Source organism: Leopardus geoffroyi, chromosome B1 (assembly GCF_018350155.1).
Source record: "Leopardus geoffroyi isolate Oge1 chromosome B1, O.geoffroyi_Oge1_pat1.0, whole genome shotgun sequence".
Taxonomy (NCBI): Eukaryota; Metazoa; Chordata; class Mammalia; order Carnivora; family Felidae; genus Leopardus; species Leopardus geoffroyi.
Window position 1 is genome coordinate 152,277,750 of NC_059327.1, and position 17,920 is coordinate 152,295,669.

General features: G+C 34.5%; 1 protein-coding gene across 9 annotated transcripts in view; it reads left to right on the top strand.

Moving 5' to 3' along the window:
• The window catches only part of EPHA5 (EPH receptor A5), a 344,908-nt gene that overhangs the window by 181,124 nt on the left and 145,864 nt on the right, over window positions 1-17,920 (top strand). The gene's annotated exons all lie outside the window — the stretch shown is intronic.

The following is a 17,920-nucleotide window of genomic DNA, read 5'->3' on the forward strand; positions in this document are numbered from 1 at the left end:
TTGGCACCACAGCTGAATTTTCTTTGCATATTGAAATAGGCTTTTCTTGTCATTTCTATTATTATAATAATGAAAATGTACAAAATGAATTTTTCTTTGCTAAATCCACTTATCAAAATTAGAGTAACTGTGAACTATACATGAAAACACATTTATGTTCCATATAAAGCTCTTGAAATTTCTCGAGAGTAATTATTAGACGGCAGAGGATTCAGGTCTGCTTGTGCTAAAATTCCCCCATAGTTTCCACTCAGATATTCCATTTTAAGTAAATCAATATAGAGGGTGTCTTTCCTGGTAAAATAAAAACCAAAGATAAACTATGATTAAATTAAAATTCAACCTGTTTTGTAAGAAGAATTATTCAAAGCCTATGGATAAGTTATGACTTGTTTTTGTCAACAATGGGGTATCTGGGTGGGATGAGGCATTAAATGTCACTTCCCTCTATTCCTTGGCCACAGCTCTCAGTCCATGGGCATAAAATCGCCATCTCATTAGCACACCAGGTGGACTTTCATCAGTGAAGACATCATTGCTAGCAGTACTCACAATGAAATAGGATATGTTTGACTGAATCGTTTTGGACTTAGTTCATATAAACATTAGTGTAAGTTTGTAGGTTGTAGAATGACTTGGTTGACTGGAGAATGCTGTCGGTAATCACATCTTGGCTAAAATAATTTGAATTGTTGAATGTGTCAGGTAAATCAAGCCATTACTTCTTAAGATGAAAAGGTGCATGCAGTCGAGTTCATAGTTGTTTCTGACTGATCAAATCAAGGGAAGTGTTCAAGAGCAGCCTGGCTAACATGAAAGTAATTGAGTAATTTATTACGAATCATTCTAAGTAGTCTAGATATTCTTGTCCATGTTGCATAGATGTCCACAGCATTTTTTTTTTATTCTTAGAGAAAACATTGCACACATAAATACCACTTCCTTAAATGAATCATTTATATTTTTTCTCCATTTACTCCCTAACCTAAGGTGGAACTAACAAAAGTGTTAAAGAACTGGATAGAAATAGTGAAAATTAAGTTTTCTTTCACAATAGAGTCAGCTGCTGGCAATACTGGTGTATGTCGATATTCCATCACAGTATCTAGATGGCACAAGTGTTCAGTAAATGCAAACTGTCTTCCCACATCAGAAGAACACTGACTTTACAGCATGTGATTTCGGGTTTCTCATGTAACATCTTTCAACTTTACATGGTTCTGTGTATGAATCTTCCATTAACATATTGAAAACATGTTTGAATATGTATTCAATGACTGAATACAATCACTGAGAGTTATGTTCCTCAGGGAGAATAATTTCTAGTTTGCATAACCTCAACTTACTTGAAAGATATTTCTCTGCTGAACTATATATAGGAAATGACTGTATATATTTAAGATAACGTACTAATAAATATTTGCTCAGTTGTCTTTGACTTGGTAGTCTGTTCAGACTGTAAAGTGTGGTTTTGATGTATAAATACCTTAAATACCATGAAAGAATAATTTTCACCCAACTGTTCAAGGCACTGCTATCATGTAAAACAAACATTTGTATTCAGAACAAATGTTTTGTTGACTCTTGGTTGCTGATTTTTTCTGAGTTCTCAGGATACACATACTGCCAAAGCCTTGAAAATCTATCCAAAAAAAAAAAAAAAAATCAAAACAAGAAGACATTTTTCTCAGTATCTGACATTTTAGGTGAACCAAAGTCTCAATTTTCACCAAAATTGTAAACTTCAAATACCTCCTAAGAAGTCTTATATTGAATAATTATTGCTGGGGCGCCTGGGTGGTGCAGTCGGTTAAGTGTCCGACTTCGGCCAGGTCACGATCTCGCGGTCCGTGAGTTCGAGCCCCGCGTCAGGCTCTGGGCTGATGGCTTAGAGCCTGGAGCCTGTTTCCGATTCTGTGTCTCCCTCTTTCTCTCTGCCCCTCCCCCGTTCATGCTCTGTCTCTCTCTGTACCAAAAATAAATAAACGTTGAAAAAAAAATTAAAAAAAAAAAGAATAATTATTGCTGCATATTTATCAATTACCAGCATAATAGAAATTTTAATATTTGAATATTTTTAAGCATTAAATTAAAGAAAATTATTTGTACCATATGTGTTTTTTATATAAAATTTCTTTCAGCAAATTTTAACTTTATTTTCAATCTTTTAAGGATTTTTTTTGAGAAATGCATTTCTTAATTTGTTTCAGATTTGTAATTTGTTTTGGCATTTTCTGATTGATTTATTTTTTGTGACATGACCACAATATGTTGTTGACTACAATAAAAAGCCATCCTTAAAATAGGTTAATAAATGTTTTATTCATTGTCTTGCTGTGGACTATAGCCCAGGAGACAGTATTTCAAATTGGTCTTAAGAATTGCTCCAAAGCATGTTAGTTTACAGAGAATTCTATGCAAAAAGGGAATGGGTATTTATCCTTGCAAGCAGTTCTCCATCATATAGTTGTGTGTCACTAGGTATAATTGGTCTGGTTGTAAAAATTAAGGTTTACTGAGTTCCACATAGACATGTGAAAGACCCTTACGTCATCTTAATACATTATGTTTGTTTCTTATCAGATTATTCAAAAACATTGCCTGCATGCCTCCACTTAACTTATTTTCTGGTTTGTCTTGTTTTTGGTTTCTCCTCGAGGTCACTTGAGATGGTCACAGAAGGCTGGCATCAGTCATCTACTACAGTTTTAGTGCATAGTATGAATTGTCTAGATTCAAAATTATATTTATAAAGTACAGGAAGAAAAATAGCAATTTTTTTTGTAAGATGAGAAACTTGCATTAAACTAGGAACTGAAATTGATTAGGTAACCCTAGCTAACTAGGCAACCCTAGTTTTATACAGTATTTAAAACATTTTCCAAGTCATTATATTATTATGAAGTCTAGTATCTTACTCTTGTGATAAGTTGTCTAAATTCAAATGGTACTTTTTACATGCAATTTACTAGTAAGGTCAAAATATAAAGTTTGGGACACCTGGCTGGCTCAGTCAATGGTCAGTTGATTTCTGGGTCATGACTTTGAGCCCCATGTTGGGTGTAGAGATTACTTAAAGAATAAAGCAAAACAAAAACAAAATACAAAGTTTTAAGAAAAGCTGAATACTAGAATTAGTTGGACTTTATGTTCCTTATAAAATGAAGCAAATAGTACTGAGGTTGATAGGAAAGCATTGTAAAATTGTGATGATTTTCATGGCCAAGAAAAATAAACACATCTGAAAGTGAAAGAATAAGAAAAAAAAAGTAATTTACGTGTGGTAAAGGAATGCTACCTGTGGAGAAGGAGGAAATGATAGGAAAATTCATTGGGAATATGTTAATTATATAAGGATCTCTTAACAAATAGGTTGCAAAGTGGATAAAATGATGAATATGCAAACCATGAATTATTTAAAATTCTTAAACTTAGAAAAGGGATAATATTGACTGAGTTTTTCAATCTTCTAGTTACATGGATAGATGATTGAATGTATAGATATATGGATAGAGAGTGAGTGATACATCAATACATAGTGTGAAAATTAAAATTCCATTGAAAGCAAATATTTTTAAGTTTCATTATCTGCTCACAAAATCGTGTGCATTATCATAGTCTTCTATAAACATATTTTTTTTTATTTTTTTTCAACGTTTATTTATTTTTGGGACAGAGAGAGACAGAGCATGAACGGGGGAGGGGCAGAGAGAGAGGGAGACACAGAATCTGAAACAGGCTCCATCCAGGCTCTGAGCCATCAGCCCAGAGCCTGACGCGGGGCTCGAACTCACGCACCGCGAGATCGTGACCTGGCTGAAGTCGGACGCTTAACTGACTGCGCCACCCAGGCGCCCCTATAAACATATTTTTAATGTTTTTATTTTAAAATAATTTTGCACTAGGCACACTGTAGCAAACGCTAAAATTTATATATGTATTTATATGTGTATATGAAATATGTATATATTTAAATATATACAAATGTATATTTTATCCCAAGAAAGAATAAGCTCATTCTAACAAAAAAAAAAAAAAAAGACAAGCAAATCACTAATATTTGAGTATGCAAAGGGATAGAATTTTAATTCTGGGGTAAAATAGACCAAACTTTAATTGTTTTGAATTAATCTTAGGCTTCTAGATTCTGTCCTCAGAGGGCTTAGTTGATATGATATGATTTGTAAAATGCAGCAAACATTTTGGAGGAGATGGCCCAACCTGTCCAGACTATCAGAAATATCACTAAGAAAGATGTCCCTATATTTTGATGGTTTTTATTTCTTGGTTCTTATAAAGGTATCTGGGGTACACGATAATCCCATTTAATCAAGTACTTTCAGTTTGATGCCTTTCGTGCAGTTGACCAGCATGATGTAACATAGGATGTTGAGATGATCAGGGTTCCCTGAAGACCAAATTATGCTATAGACCATGAAATTTAAGAGAATGCTGAAACAAGACAGTGAAAGTAAATTGTTGCTCTTGCCAAGGTGGCAAAAAATGTTTTCCGGTGGTTTCTGTTTATTGAGATGTTAAAGAAAAAGTTCATTGTCACTTGTTAGACCATTACTAAACAAAGATGAAGGTATTTGTTGATTTTTTTGCCAGTGGAGACTTCATATTGGCTGTATTTGTAATCACCACCTGATTAAATATGTTGTTTGCCAAGATTGTTGGTCTTCTACTCAGACCAAACAAGTCATTTATTTTTTTTTTTTTTATTTTTTTTTTCAACGTTTATTTATTTTTGGGACAGAGAGAGACAGAGCATGAATGGGGGAGGTGCAGAGAGAGAGGGAGACACAGAATCGGAAACAGGCTCCAGGCTCCGAGCCATCAGCCCAGAGCCCGACGCGGGGATCGAACTCACGGACCGCGAGATCGTGACCTGGCTGAAGTCGGACGCTTAACCGACTGCGCCACCCAGGCGCCCCCAAACAAGTCATTTAAAGTTCATGACTCTCATTCTTTATTCTTCCATATTTTTTTATGGTGGCACTGATTTCTACAGAGATACAATAAAGATTTGTGCTTACTCTTTTGGTAGGATGGAGATACTTTAGTTTGGCCAGTACTATAGTTTTACAGCTTTTGTTTCATGGGCCTCAAAGACAAAGAAAGATTTCTTCCATGTGCAAGGTAAATGTTTCAAATATACACCAGTGAACTGGTGAAAGGGTCAAGGGATAGGATGGAGAAGGCATCACTATGCCAATTGTAATACGGGCTCAGGACTGAATCTTATTTAATCACATTACCTCCATTACATCCCTCAGATCAGTGTTTCTGAATACATAGGGATTAATGCTAGCTCAGGCACAGTATTCAATAACTGGTAAAAGGTTTGGTCATTTACCCCTCCCCCTCTTTATTTATTTAGAAATGGTCAGAAATACTTTTCAGAAAAGCTGAAAGGCAGATGGACAATATTAATATATGTTGCTATTGTGCAATCCTTGAAGGGCAATCACCCTTATTATTTCACTGCAGCTTCAACTTCTGTGTTCTCAAGTATAGAGAATAGAAATGATGGAGATTTTGTTTATACATGTGGCGCTGTGAATTTATTTCTTATCATTATGATAAGGAAAATGTCTTCTGGGCCCTTCCTAAAGTTATAATTAGTGGGCAGTTTTATAAGCCTTGAAAAATAAATCCACTTTAACACTTCTATTTCAGCAGGTCATTTAATACCTTCTTCTACATTAAACCAAGGAATTCCAAGTTTTTGAACATTATTTAACATTAGCCACCTTTCAATCCAGATTTTGGTCAACAAATTGAAGAAACATTTAGCACTCATGCCAGTGACCTGGAGAAGCACATTGAATCCAGAATCGTTAATCATGCATTTATACTAGCTGGAATTAGATTGCTTCTAGCCCCTATGCATCTGAGAAACTCATAAAATCCATTTTTACACATATTTTCTAAGCTTGGGCAAACTTAAGTTATAGAATCTTGTGAGTTTCATATCCAAGAAGCTTCTTGCCTCCATATGACTAGATAACTGGCTTTCAAATTTATGTCAGTATCCTGAGTTCAGATGGAGTAATAGGTTTGGTCAGGAAGAGAATTGCTTCCATGTATCAATTGACAATCTTAGATAAGGTGTGGGCTTGGTAATGAAGACATGAAGGAGCCACTTCCTCAGTCACATGTGGAACAGCTGAATCAGGTAGGAAGACAGACTCCGTAAGTTTTAGAAGTTGATAGTATTTTGAATCATCTGAATTCTTCCACATATCTGCATTCCAGTGCTCAGGATTTCACTTTTTTTCCAATCAGTGGCCTCATTTCCTCATAAAGTGATGCAGTAAGTTCAATCATTTTTACAATTCAGAAATTCTGTGGAATAAGACTTGGATTTTTATTTGTAGCTCTGTTATCCTTTTCACTGTAAGAGGCCTTTTGGCAGCTGAAGACAGTTGGAGCTGAAAATTTAAATTTTAAGTTTATTTTATTTCTTTAAATTCAGTAGTACAGTTGGATACAACCAATTCTTCCCATATTTCTATTTCTCATGCTTTTATAGTACTAAAACAGGTGGTATTTTGTCACCCGAAACATTACCTTCAAGAAGCACTTTATTTGAGGTGACCACGGCTGATGAAATGTATGCCAGGTATTGTTATATTATGAGTCCTTAATAAATTGGCCTTTGCTCCATTGAGATACAGCTAAGTGACATCATAGGTTCTTTATTCCCATTCCCTTTAAGACTGTTACCCAAAACATTTCTCTTTTGGGTATAATTTTTGTTTATAATGTCCATTGTCTTATGAACAAAGTCTACTTTGGCCTGTTTAAACAGAAGAGGTCTTTAATACAGGATATTAAGCGGCTCATACAATCATAGAGAAGAAGAGATTCAAAGATTACAGGCTATGTTTCCAGAATAAATGCTCAATATTCTACCGCCAAGTTGACCTGATGAAGGGAAACATTGCGACTGCAGGGGTCAAGCAGACCACTTGACTTGACTTTATTGTGGTGGGGGACTTGACTTTATTGTCATTACTGTTGCCCCTAGTAGCATTGATATTTCAGTCTCAAACTTGTCCTGAAAAGACTTCAGTATTGTTACCAGAAAATATTCATATTTTGCTACCATCTTCATCAGTAGAAAGCCAAAAAAAAAAAAAAAAAAAAAAAAAGAGAGAACTTCATGAAGAACCTGGTTTCTTAAGTTGCCTATCTGAATCTGTATCTTCCCTGGGCAAGTCTGTGTGATGGATCTCAAAATATATGCCTTTTCATAGCAGAAAAGGAACCTGGATTTTTTTGAGTTCTTATTTCTATGTTGGAGATATAAGATACCTATATCAGTTTTATAAATACGTAAAGTGCCATTCAAACTATGATATACAATGAATTTATTCAAATTTGAATGAAAATTACTACATGACAATTGCTAGACAAGTTATCTCTAATATTTTGGGAAAATCTGTTTGTTCGAGTAATTAAGATTCGTTTATCCAAACTCTTTCTTTTCCCCTTCCTTCCTTCCTTTTTTCTGTTTCTCTTTTCTTCCTCCCTTCCTTTGTTCTTACATATATATGTGTATATATATGTGTATATGTATACATAGGTATATGTATATATTCATATATTCATATATATGCATATTTATATATTCATATATATATGAATTTTATGTGATATATTTTATGTCTTTAATATATATAAATATTTGCATTTCAAGTGTTGAGGGTTGAGTTAATAAGATGTCTCAACTCACGGCACATTACTATCTTTGAACTACACAAGGCTCTCACCTGGTTTATTGATTTTCTTATGTACTGCTATTGTCTCAAATCTGTCATTTTCATACATGAAAGAGCAGATTCTTAATATGTTGTGGTGTTTTCTGTCATTGTTGTTATAAGTATTCGTATCAAATGTTTATTTAATATTGTAAACATATTTTTATTTTAATTTAATGGTATATTAAATTTTTCATTCTATCTACTCATTTTTCACCATAATCTAAATATTTTGTGGATCTACCCATGTGGCTTTTGGCCATCTGATGTGCTGCTTGTAACCATCACACATTCACTGTACTCTACGTTATCAGCTCACCCAGTAACAGAGCTCTGGATTCTCTGAGTACCCAATCTGTGAACATCCTGTTTTCATTTTAAAGTCCTAATACAGTGAATTTCATTCAGTATATACAAATTTTCTTTTAGAAAAAATAAAAGAAAAAAGAAAACAATAAAACCAGTAGACCACATTTTCAGTTCTTTTCCCATTTCACTGCACCATGTACTTAATAAAGTTTTATTGCCTTGAAAATGAAACACAGAGTAGAAACTGTGTGTGTGCACGTGTGTGTTAATCTGTTGCACAGAGCAGTGGATTAGCATGTTGGTTACATTTCTAGATTGTGGAGCCAGACTTTCTGGTTTCCATACTGTCTTTGCCACTTACTAGCTGTGTGACTTGGGTAAGTTACTTAGACCTACCAGACACTAAATGATAGTGTCTATGACATAAGATGGTTGCAAGGATTAAATGAGTTACTATCTACAAAACAATTAGTGCAATGTCTAGCATATAATAAAGTATTAATAAATGTTAAATAGCAGCATTTAAGAAGCCTTTCAATAATTTTCTAGATACTGTCAGTCCATGGGAGAACTATGAGATAAATAGGTTTTAGAATTTACAAGTATTATATCGACAAACTCAGGGAAGAAGTAAATAAGATACAAGGAAAAAAACATTCAAAGGCAAAAATAAACACATACAATCTCTAACTCAACAGATAAAAAAAGCAGCTGCTTCAAGGTTGGAGGAGTAAAGCAAGAAAATTATTTTCCAATAGTGACTCTATCTTCAATGATTTCCTAAAACATTGGGTTTTATATTAGCATTGAATTTTTTCTAAATTGATGAAATATCCAGAGCAATAATGTAAAGAAACAAGAAAATAAAATCATCAAAGTAAGAGCAAGAATGGAGAAAACACCTTGAAAATTTAAAAAAATAATAAATAAAAATAAAAATCAGACTGAAAGCTCATAAAAACTAACAAAAAGCCACACAAACAAAAAAGAAAACAGACAATACTTATCTGAATCCAAATATATTAGGAAAAAAATATGAATTTTGTTAATTACATCATTATTGTGTGTGGATCAATACTAATTTTGGTCCATTATTAAAGTTTTGAAGGAAAAATATCTAAGAGACAAATGTTGTTTAATTACATATAATGGACATCTCTACATTGTCCACACACAGATGCTTCTGTGACCAGATCATTATTTTGGCTACCAAAAGAAGCTTCTAATTTTGCCAACTGAAGCCACCCATCTACATGGAAATTTGACTTATGTGAGGTGCAAGTTCTGTGCTTGTTCCAATGCCTATTTGCTGTTCTGAAAACATAGCTCAAAGATGAGGCTCTAATCTGATTAGTTTGCACATAATTCATCCCAAGGATTAGTGGATGGGGTAAATATTTGCAGAAACTATCAAAATTCTTGTTCGGTTCAGTGGCTTTAGAAACTTGTGAAAGATTTGGTTTCTAAAAGGCACTTGAGAGCCGTCCGTTTCCTCTCTTTCTCCCTCCTACAGAATGTGGTGACGACAGAGACAGTGATGGCTAACATGTTTCAGCACTTACTGTGTGCACATTGCCATGTGAAGAACTTGATTTGCGTTTTCTTATTTGATCCTAGCAATATCTTCATGACATAATATTATTATTATTCCCATTTTTAGGATGAAGAAACTGACGTTTAAAGATGTGAAGTGCTTTGCCCAAGGTCACAAATCTAGTAAGTGAGGGAATAGGAATCTAAACTAAGAAATTCTTACCCTGGAGCTATGATACTCTGAATCACTAGTGAATATTGCACATGCTATTTCCTTTACCTGAAACCTGTTTCTTTACATCATTGTCCTAGATAGCTCAGTTTTCCGATCTGCTTAAATTGCTGCTTCCAGGAGAAAAGCTTTCTCTGCTTTCCAGCTTAGACATACCTCTCTAAAAATAACTTGGAGCACGAAGCACTGTAACTATTTTCTCTCTCGTCTGTGTTTCTGGACTTTCCTTAGGGTCACAACAGTGCCTAACACTTGTGTTTGTTCAGTTTATAAATGAATGAGTTTCCATATTATTCAAATTAGTGTTATAATTCCAGTTACTGGTAGTAATGTTGATGTATAATGTGTTTTAAAGATTTTTGTAAATCTTCAAAAAATTCTGAACCAAATTTTTGTTTGTGTTGGGTGTTATTTATTTATTTATTTATTTATAAATTAAGGATCCAGAGGCAGAGCTCTAATTGTAATTCATAGGTTTATGTTCTCCAGGACTTTAAAATAAGATATTGTTATTTAAGGTCCACCAATTTGCTGGTGTGCCTGCTTTCTTAACCTCTCTTCTTTAGACACTCCCATATTCACTGAGGATGATTGAACCCATTCTAGGGACGAATTTTATGTAATGATTGCTGTGCCATTTAATGGCAATACATGATATTTTCAGTCTTAATGTGTTTAAGGACTCCACACCTCAATTTGTGATTCAATATATCCACAGAAGGGCCTGAGAATCTGCATATTCTCTCTCTCTCTCTGTCTCTCTGTCTCTCTCTGTCTCTCTCTGTTTCTGTCTCTGTCTCTCTCTCTCTCTCTCTCTCTCTCTCTCTCTCTCTCTCATACACACACACACACACACACACAGCTAATGATTCTGCTGCAGGGTAGGTTTGGCCCCATTTAAAAACAATGAGGGGCGCCTGGGTGGCGCTGTCGGTTAAGCGTCCGACTTCAGCCAGGTCACGATCTCGCGGTCCGTGAGTTTGAGCCCCGCGTCAGGCTCTGGGCTGATGGCTCAGAGCCTGGAGCCTGTTTCCGATTCTGTGTCTCCCTCTCTCTCTGCCCCTCCCCCATTCATGCTCTGTCTCTCTCTGTCCCAAAAATAAATAAACGTTGAAAAAAAAAAAATTAAAAAAAAAATAAATAAAAAAAATAAAAAAATAAAAAAAAAAATAAAATAAAAACAATGATACTTGTGAGAGGTTCTGATATTTCTTCCCTATCCTTCCTCTCTACGCAAATAGTGACAACTCCTTAATCGGGTTTGCTTGATGTTGCTTTTTCCCTAAAGCTGTCTACAAAATATCTGCTGACAGTCTGTTTTCACACCAGCAAGGATTTTGTTAATACTATTCTTTCTCTCTAATCTAGTTACTCTATTTTGCCCATTGCTCACCTGCAAGCTGGTTTTAAACTGCTCTTTCCTGTCAGTTCTGGTTGCAAGCTGATTTCCTATTCAACAGAAACATGGTCAATGATCCATTTCCTCTGTGAACCATCAAACATTCTTGTGGCTCAGCTCAGAATCAGAGCAGCTCAGCGTTTGAACTATTCAATCATTTATCTCATTGGCATGTATGCTATGAACTTATTTGCGTAAAGATGCATATTGTAGATTGATATGCATAGAATATCAATTTCTTTAGAACCTTTACTCTGAATTGCCATTGCCCTTTATTACTAGTCCTTGAGAACTAAGTTTCAAAAGCATTCCCAATGGCCTGGTATCATGTAAATCTTCTTGGTGTGCTCTTTAGATGTATTATAATAGTGAAACCATAGATGCAAAATCATGTTTAAATTAAGCATATGCCTGAATTGTCTATTAAGTTCGAAACAAAGTTTACTTAGAATACCGAAACTTATTAATTTTTGCACAATTTATTGAAATGACTTGTTCATGTTATTTTCCCAAAATGGACTGTCATGCATTCAAATACGCAATATTTATTCAGTACTTCCTGCATTCATTATATTCTATTGAGCATTATAAAAGGTACACAAGTATTTGAAGACATGTTTCATCCTTACACTATTTTATCTGCCCACTGAAGAATTAAATAAGGTCTGAAAAGAAAAACAATTAGAAAAGAATTAATGACAATTTGGATATTAAACTGAGAAATAATAGCATCAGATTCATCTCTGAATGACATTATGTATTGACTTGTTGACTTCACATTATCTTTCTTTTTCTATTTTGTCTCCTTTATCACATGTACATCTGTAAAGTCATTCATTCAAATCCACTTAGTCATGATATACAGGTTCATTTATTAAATTAGTTGACAAACCACTTTTTAACTGCCTTTATGTCTATTTAAATGGTCATGCCTTGTTTGGTAAACATCAAGAAAGCATAATAATCTTTACTGATAATGGCCTATTGTTGAGTGATATACTAACACAAAATGAAGTGAGAGAAAAATATCCCAAGATTATTTGACTGTGGAGAGCACTTTCATTTACTCTGTTCTATCTAATTTTATTAATAATTGAAAGTATATCTAATTTTATTAATAATTGAAAGTATATTTGATACATTATTGGAATACAGCTGAACAAGCTATTTTGTAGCTTGACACGATGGTCCCAGGATCTTCTTTACCAAAACAAGCATCTAACTTGAGGACTTTTTTTGAAGATAGGAATATTTTCCAGTAAACAAAATATACTTGAGTGCTAGCTTTTTGATCTTACTTTTTACAAATTTTCCTCCATTAGTAAAAAAAAGAGAGACTAGTTTATTTAATCTTCAAGCTTAGGAAGCTTTGCAAACTGATGTTTAAAATATGAATAAAGCAATGATTTCCTTTAGACTTGTGGTACAGATCAAATATAAATAAATATTATTGCAACTGTGCAGTTTCTCTGCTTTAGTTATATCTGCCTATTCAAAGTACATGTCAGAATTACTAAAAAAGGACAAAAAATAACAAGCATTGGCAAGGATGTGGAGAAAAAGGAACTCTTGTGCCTCTTGGTGGGAATGTAAACTGGTACAGCCACTATGGAAAACTGTATTGGGGGCGGGGCTCAAAAAATTAAACATAGAAATACCATATGACCCAATAATTCCACTGCTGGGTATTTACTCAAAGAAAATGAAAGCACTAATTTAAAAAGATATATATACCCTTCTGTGTAGAGATAAGATATGGAGCAACCTATGTGTTCATCACTAGATAAATGAATAAATATACACATACACATACATTAGAATATTATGCAGCATTAAAAATGAGATTTTGACGTTTCTGAAAGCATAGATGGACCTAGAGGATATTATGCTAAGAGCAAAAGCAAATATATGATTTCACTCCTATGTGAAAAATAAAAACAAGACAAATGAGTACAGAGACAAAAAGCAAAATCAAACCTGTAAATACACAGAACAAACTGATGGTTGCCAGAGGAACAGGGGTTGGAAAAATGAGCAAAATTGGTGAAGAGGAATGAGGGATACTGGCTTCCATTTACAGAACGAATAAGTCATAGGAATAAATAGAATCAATAATATTGCAATAACATATGGTGACAGAGGGTGGCTATACTTGTGGTGAACATAACATACAGAGATACTGAATCACTGTCGTACAACTGAAACTAATGTAACGTTGTGTGCCAACTGTACTCAAAAAGTTTGAAAAAAATAATAAAGTGAATTTAGAGGATCTCTATTTTTTAAGTAGTTTTTATTTTTCCCTGATAAAATAGTAAATGATATTCAAAGATGAAAACTTTTATTATCCTATAAATTATTAATCTTTCAGGTTATAATTTCTGTCATCAATAGTCTCTTACTTTTTTCTAATTTTTTTGATGTTTATTTATTTTTGAGAGACAGAGTGAGCAGAGGAAGGGCAGAAAGAGAGGAAGACAGAATCCGAAGCAGGCTTCAGGCTCTGAGCTGCCAGCACAGAGCCCAACGTGGGGTTCGAACTCACAAACTGTGAGATCATGACCTGAGTCTAAGTCAGATGCTCAACCAGCTGAGTCACCCAGGTGCCCCAATAGTCTACTCTTATTAATAAGTCTTCCTTTGTTATTAGTTATACTTAACTAACCCTCTATAGATATAAAGGGAAATACTTCTATTTTATTTTAGTTGTTTTTAATTTTTTTAAGTTCATTTATTTTGAGACAGAAAGCACTCTCTCTAATGGGAGGAGGGGGAGAGAGAGACAGAGGGAGAGAGAGCATCCGCATCCCAAGCATGGAGCCTGACATGGGGCGCTTGATCCCACGAACCAGGAGATCATGACCTGAGCCAAAATCAAGAATTGGATGCTTAGCTGACTGAGCCACCCATATGCACTGAAATAGTTCTATTTTATACAGAAAAAAAAAACTGTCTCTAAAAAGTAAATTGGTAGTATTTCAAAGTTATCATGGTAATGGGTATTGTGGTAGTAGCTTAGTGATTTATTTTTTAAACAATCAAAATTATGTGTGAGAATAAAAGAATTCAAAGATTAAAAGAGTAATTTTTAACATTTTTTAATATGATACTGATATTGATACTTTCAGAGAGACACTAGTCATTCAGTTGTCCATGGGATTTATGTATATATCTCAGGGGATTAGGACTGAAAACATCAGTGGCTAGCCCCTTAAAACTGTGCATCACACCTTATGTAGTTGGTAGGAGACTTTAATGTCATGTAGCATGACTTTACTTTTACAGTCTTATTATTATTTCTGGCCCTACCATTACTTTATCTCTTTTAAAGAAGAAATCCAACACTGTATGTTACTCTGCTGCCTTTCATTGGGAAGATAGTATTCACAAATTTGGTTATTGTACAGATAGTATTCACAAACGTGGTTATTAGTGATAGTATTCACAAACTTGGTTATTAGAGATAGTATTCACAAAGTTGGTTATTAGAGACAGTATTCACAAAGTTGGTGATTAGAGATGGTATTCACAAAGTTGGTGATTAGAGATGGTATTCACAAACTTGGTTATTGTAGATAAAGTATTCACAAACTTAATTATTATAAGGCAGCAGAGAAAATAAATGTTCTACTATTATGTGTTTACAAGATATCTCACAGTCTTTTTCAGTTAATTCCATATGAGATGAGGTTTTTGGACTCAAAATTGTATGAAATTTTATAAGGACTAACCATGACTGTTTTGAAAAACAACTACTGTTTGTTTAGTTAGAAAATGACCTTGATAGTACAATTAGACTCTGGTTTAACAACAATTTACCCTTCCTTGATTTTATTTGTTTTGTCTTAGCAATGTGAATAGTTTTTTTTTCATATTGAATCAAAATTTATCATAAAATTCTTGACTAAATGTTTTTACACTTAAAAATGTTGGCAATAATAATAATGATTGTAGTAGAAACACGTGACTCTATATGCCAAGTTGTTCCAATTTTATAGAGACATGTTAACTACATCTCTTTAACAAAATATCTAAAATATTTTTGGTGAGATTGGAAATAGCAACGTAATTTATCCTTTATTCCTGAAACTGGTCCTCTCCCAAATAGTAATGCAATAGCCCTCACATTCCTCACCTGCATTCAACCCTTACCTTTTGTTCTGAGAAACTAAACGGATTTCACATTCATCTAATACAACCATGACTTTGGTTTTTGAATTCTCCTATATAAGAGCCATTTTTTTCATACATGATATTTTCTAAAATACAAAAAACAGAAGAGATCACCCATTCATTATCTTATTTATTCCTCACACCAATTCATTGAAATATTTAAGCTGTTTCTCTATTTTGCACACAAGTAATAGACTAGAGCTTTAAAGTCATAGTTGCCTGACTCTTCAGTAGCCAGGAAGTTGCAAGTAACATAAATTCAACTAGAATGTATTTAAACAATACAGAAAATATATTTCATCATTGAAAGGTACACGTTTCAGGAAGAGTTTGGCCATGGATCAGGCCCTGTTTTTCCAAGATTTATACTGCTTAACCTTCTTCTGGATCTGCTTTGGCTTAGGATGGAATTCTCCCATGGTAGTAAAATAGCTGTAGCAAATTCCAGACCTCATATAACACATCATACCAGAAAGAAGGAAATTCCTTGTCCTCCATTTATCAACCAAAACTCCTAGATTTCATTAACAGGGGACAGCTTGAAAGACTGAACTGAACCCGTCATTGTGACGAGGTGTTGGGAATAAACCAACTGGCGCATTCCCCATAGACCACCCCTTGGCCTTTCCAAGAATGCCCCAGAGTCAATCCCATCAAAATTGAAACTGTGGCACAATAGAGGGTACATGGAATGCACTTGGGGATTAGAACTCAGCTTGTTTTCTTGGCCACATGCAGTGTTCTTTATTCTAATCCATAAATGTTTTATGAAAGATTGTCTAATAGTATTTCAAGTGTCTTCATGAAACACTCAGCTCCTGGAACACCTAGCCCTTCTTTTTTGAAAAATAATTTCTTTTTTCGATTTTTTTTTTGCATTTCATTTTGTAATTTTTTTTATTATACCCATCAATTTGTACATTTTTAGTCCTGAAAGTTCTGCCCTGGAGACTTTTCTTTTCTCAAAAAAAATTAGGGTATTTCACTCCACAAACATGCATGACTATGTATATATATAGCAAACTCACTCAAATTCAGTGACTTAAAATAACTATTTTTTATTTTTTTTACAATATGATGAATCAACAGTCCTATATATTTCTTAGGATTCATCACAAATATATCCTTAACTCCCTTTATCTATTTCACCTATAATAAATGACTATTTTTTTGATTTTTATTTTTGAGAGAGACAGAACATGAGTGGGGGGGGGGGCAGAGAGAGAGAAGGAGACATAGAATCTGAAGCAGGTTCCAGGCTCTGAACTGTCAGCACAGAACCTGATGCAGGGCTGGAACTCACGAACCACAGGATCATGACCTGAGCCAAATTCTAACGCTTAACCAACAGAGTCACCCAGGTGCCCCAGTAAATGACTATTTTTGTTCATCAGTCTACATATCTGCTAGGTATTTCATCTTGCCTCAGACTACTTACTCCTTCCTACACAGCTGTTGGTTGGATAGTTGACTATATTAGGTTTCTGTGGCTGTTACAACAAATTAGCACAAAATTAGTATCTTAAACAACATAAATTTTTAGCATAAATTTCTGTTAAGTCAGAGTCCAACGGGATCTCATTAGGATAAAATCAAGAATGTCCACAAAGCCATGTTTTCTCTTGGGGGTCATAAGAAAGAATTTACTTCCCTGTCTTTGCAGCTTCTAGAAGATGCCTGCATTCTTCAGCTTGTGGGCCCCTCTCCAACCTCTAAGCCAACAATGTTGGCTTAAGCCCTTTTTGCATTTCCTTTCCCTGACTTCCTTTTCTGCCTCCTTCTTCATTCTTATGCACCCTTGTGATTACATTGAATCCGCAAACTGACTTATTTAGGAAGGACTTGGTTGGGATATCTGGGCTTTTCTCCATATGGTCTTTCAATCTGTAGTTTGTCTCTTTGTTGAAGTCAGGTTTCCAAGAAAAATAGGATGTCACATGTTGCTTTCTACTGGCTGAAAAAAGTCACAAGGCTGGTCCAGTCCAAAAGATTCTGCAATCACATTAATGCCTCTGGTTTATTTTGTAGGCATGGAAGCTCTCTAGTGCTTTCTGACATTCATATGTGTTGTTCTGACTGGCTGGCATTAAACCATTTCTCTCTTGCTTATCCCACTGAATGGAAGACAAGTTCATCAGTTTGCTTAGGTTTGTTATGGGTATGGTCCATTTGGAAGCAAATGGCAAAGTAAAGTCTCATTCTGCTTGAGTGCCATCTCTTTTATATATTTTTTGAATAACTACCTTGTTTATCTCATTGGTGGTTAAGGGGCTGTCACTTTTGTATGTCTCATTTATGCTTTCTGCTCCCAGATGTGAAAAAGATGTGGGGAACTCATGTGGACAACTATCAGCTCAAATACACTGGGGTGGCTTACCTAGAAGGAAAGGGAAGTGCTACAGAAAGAATAACTCCATCCTGCCTAAGTATCTGACTTTAATAACAGGATTGTTGCCCATAAAAATTAAGAGAGAGAGAAGTAACCTGTACAAAAAGTCTCTGCTT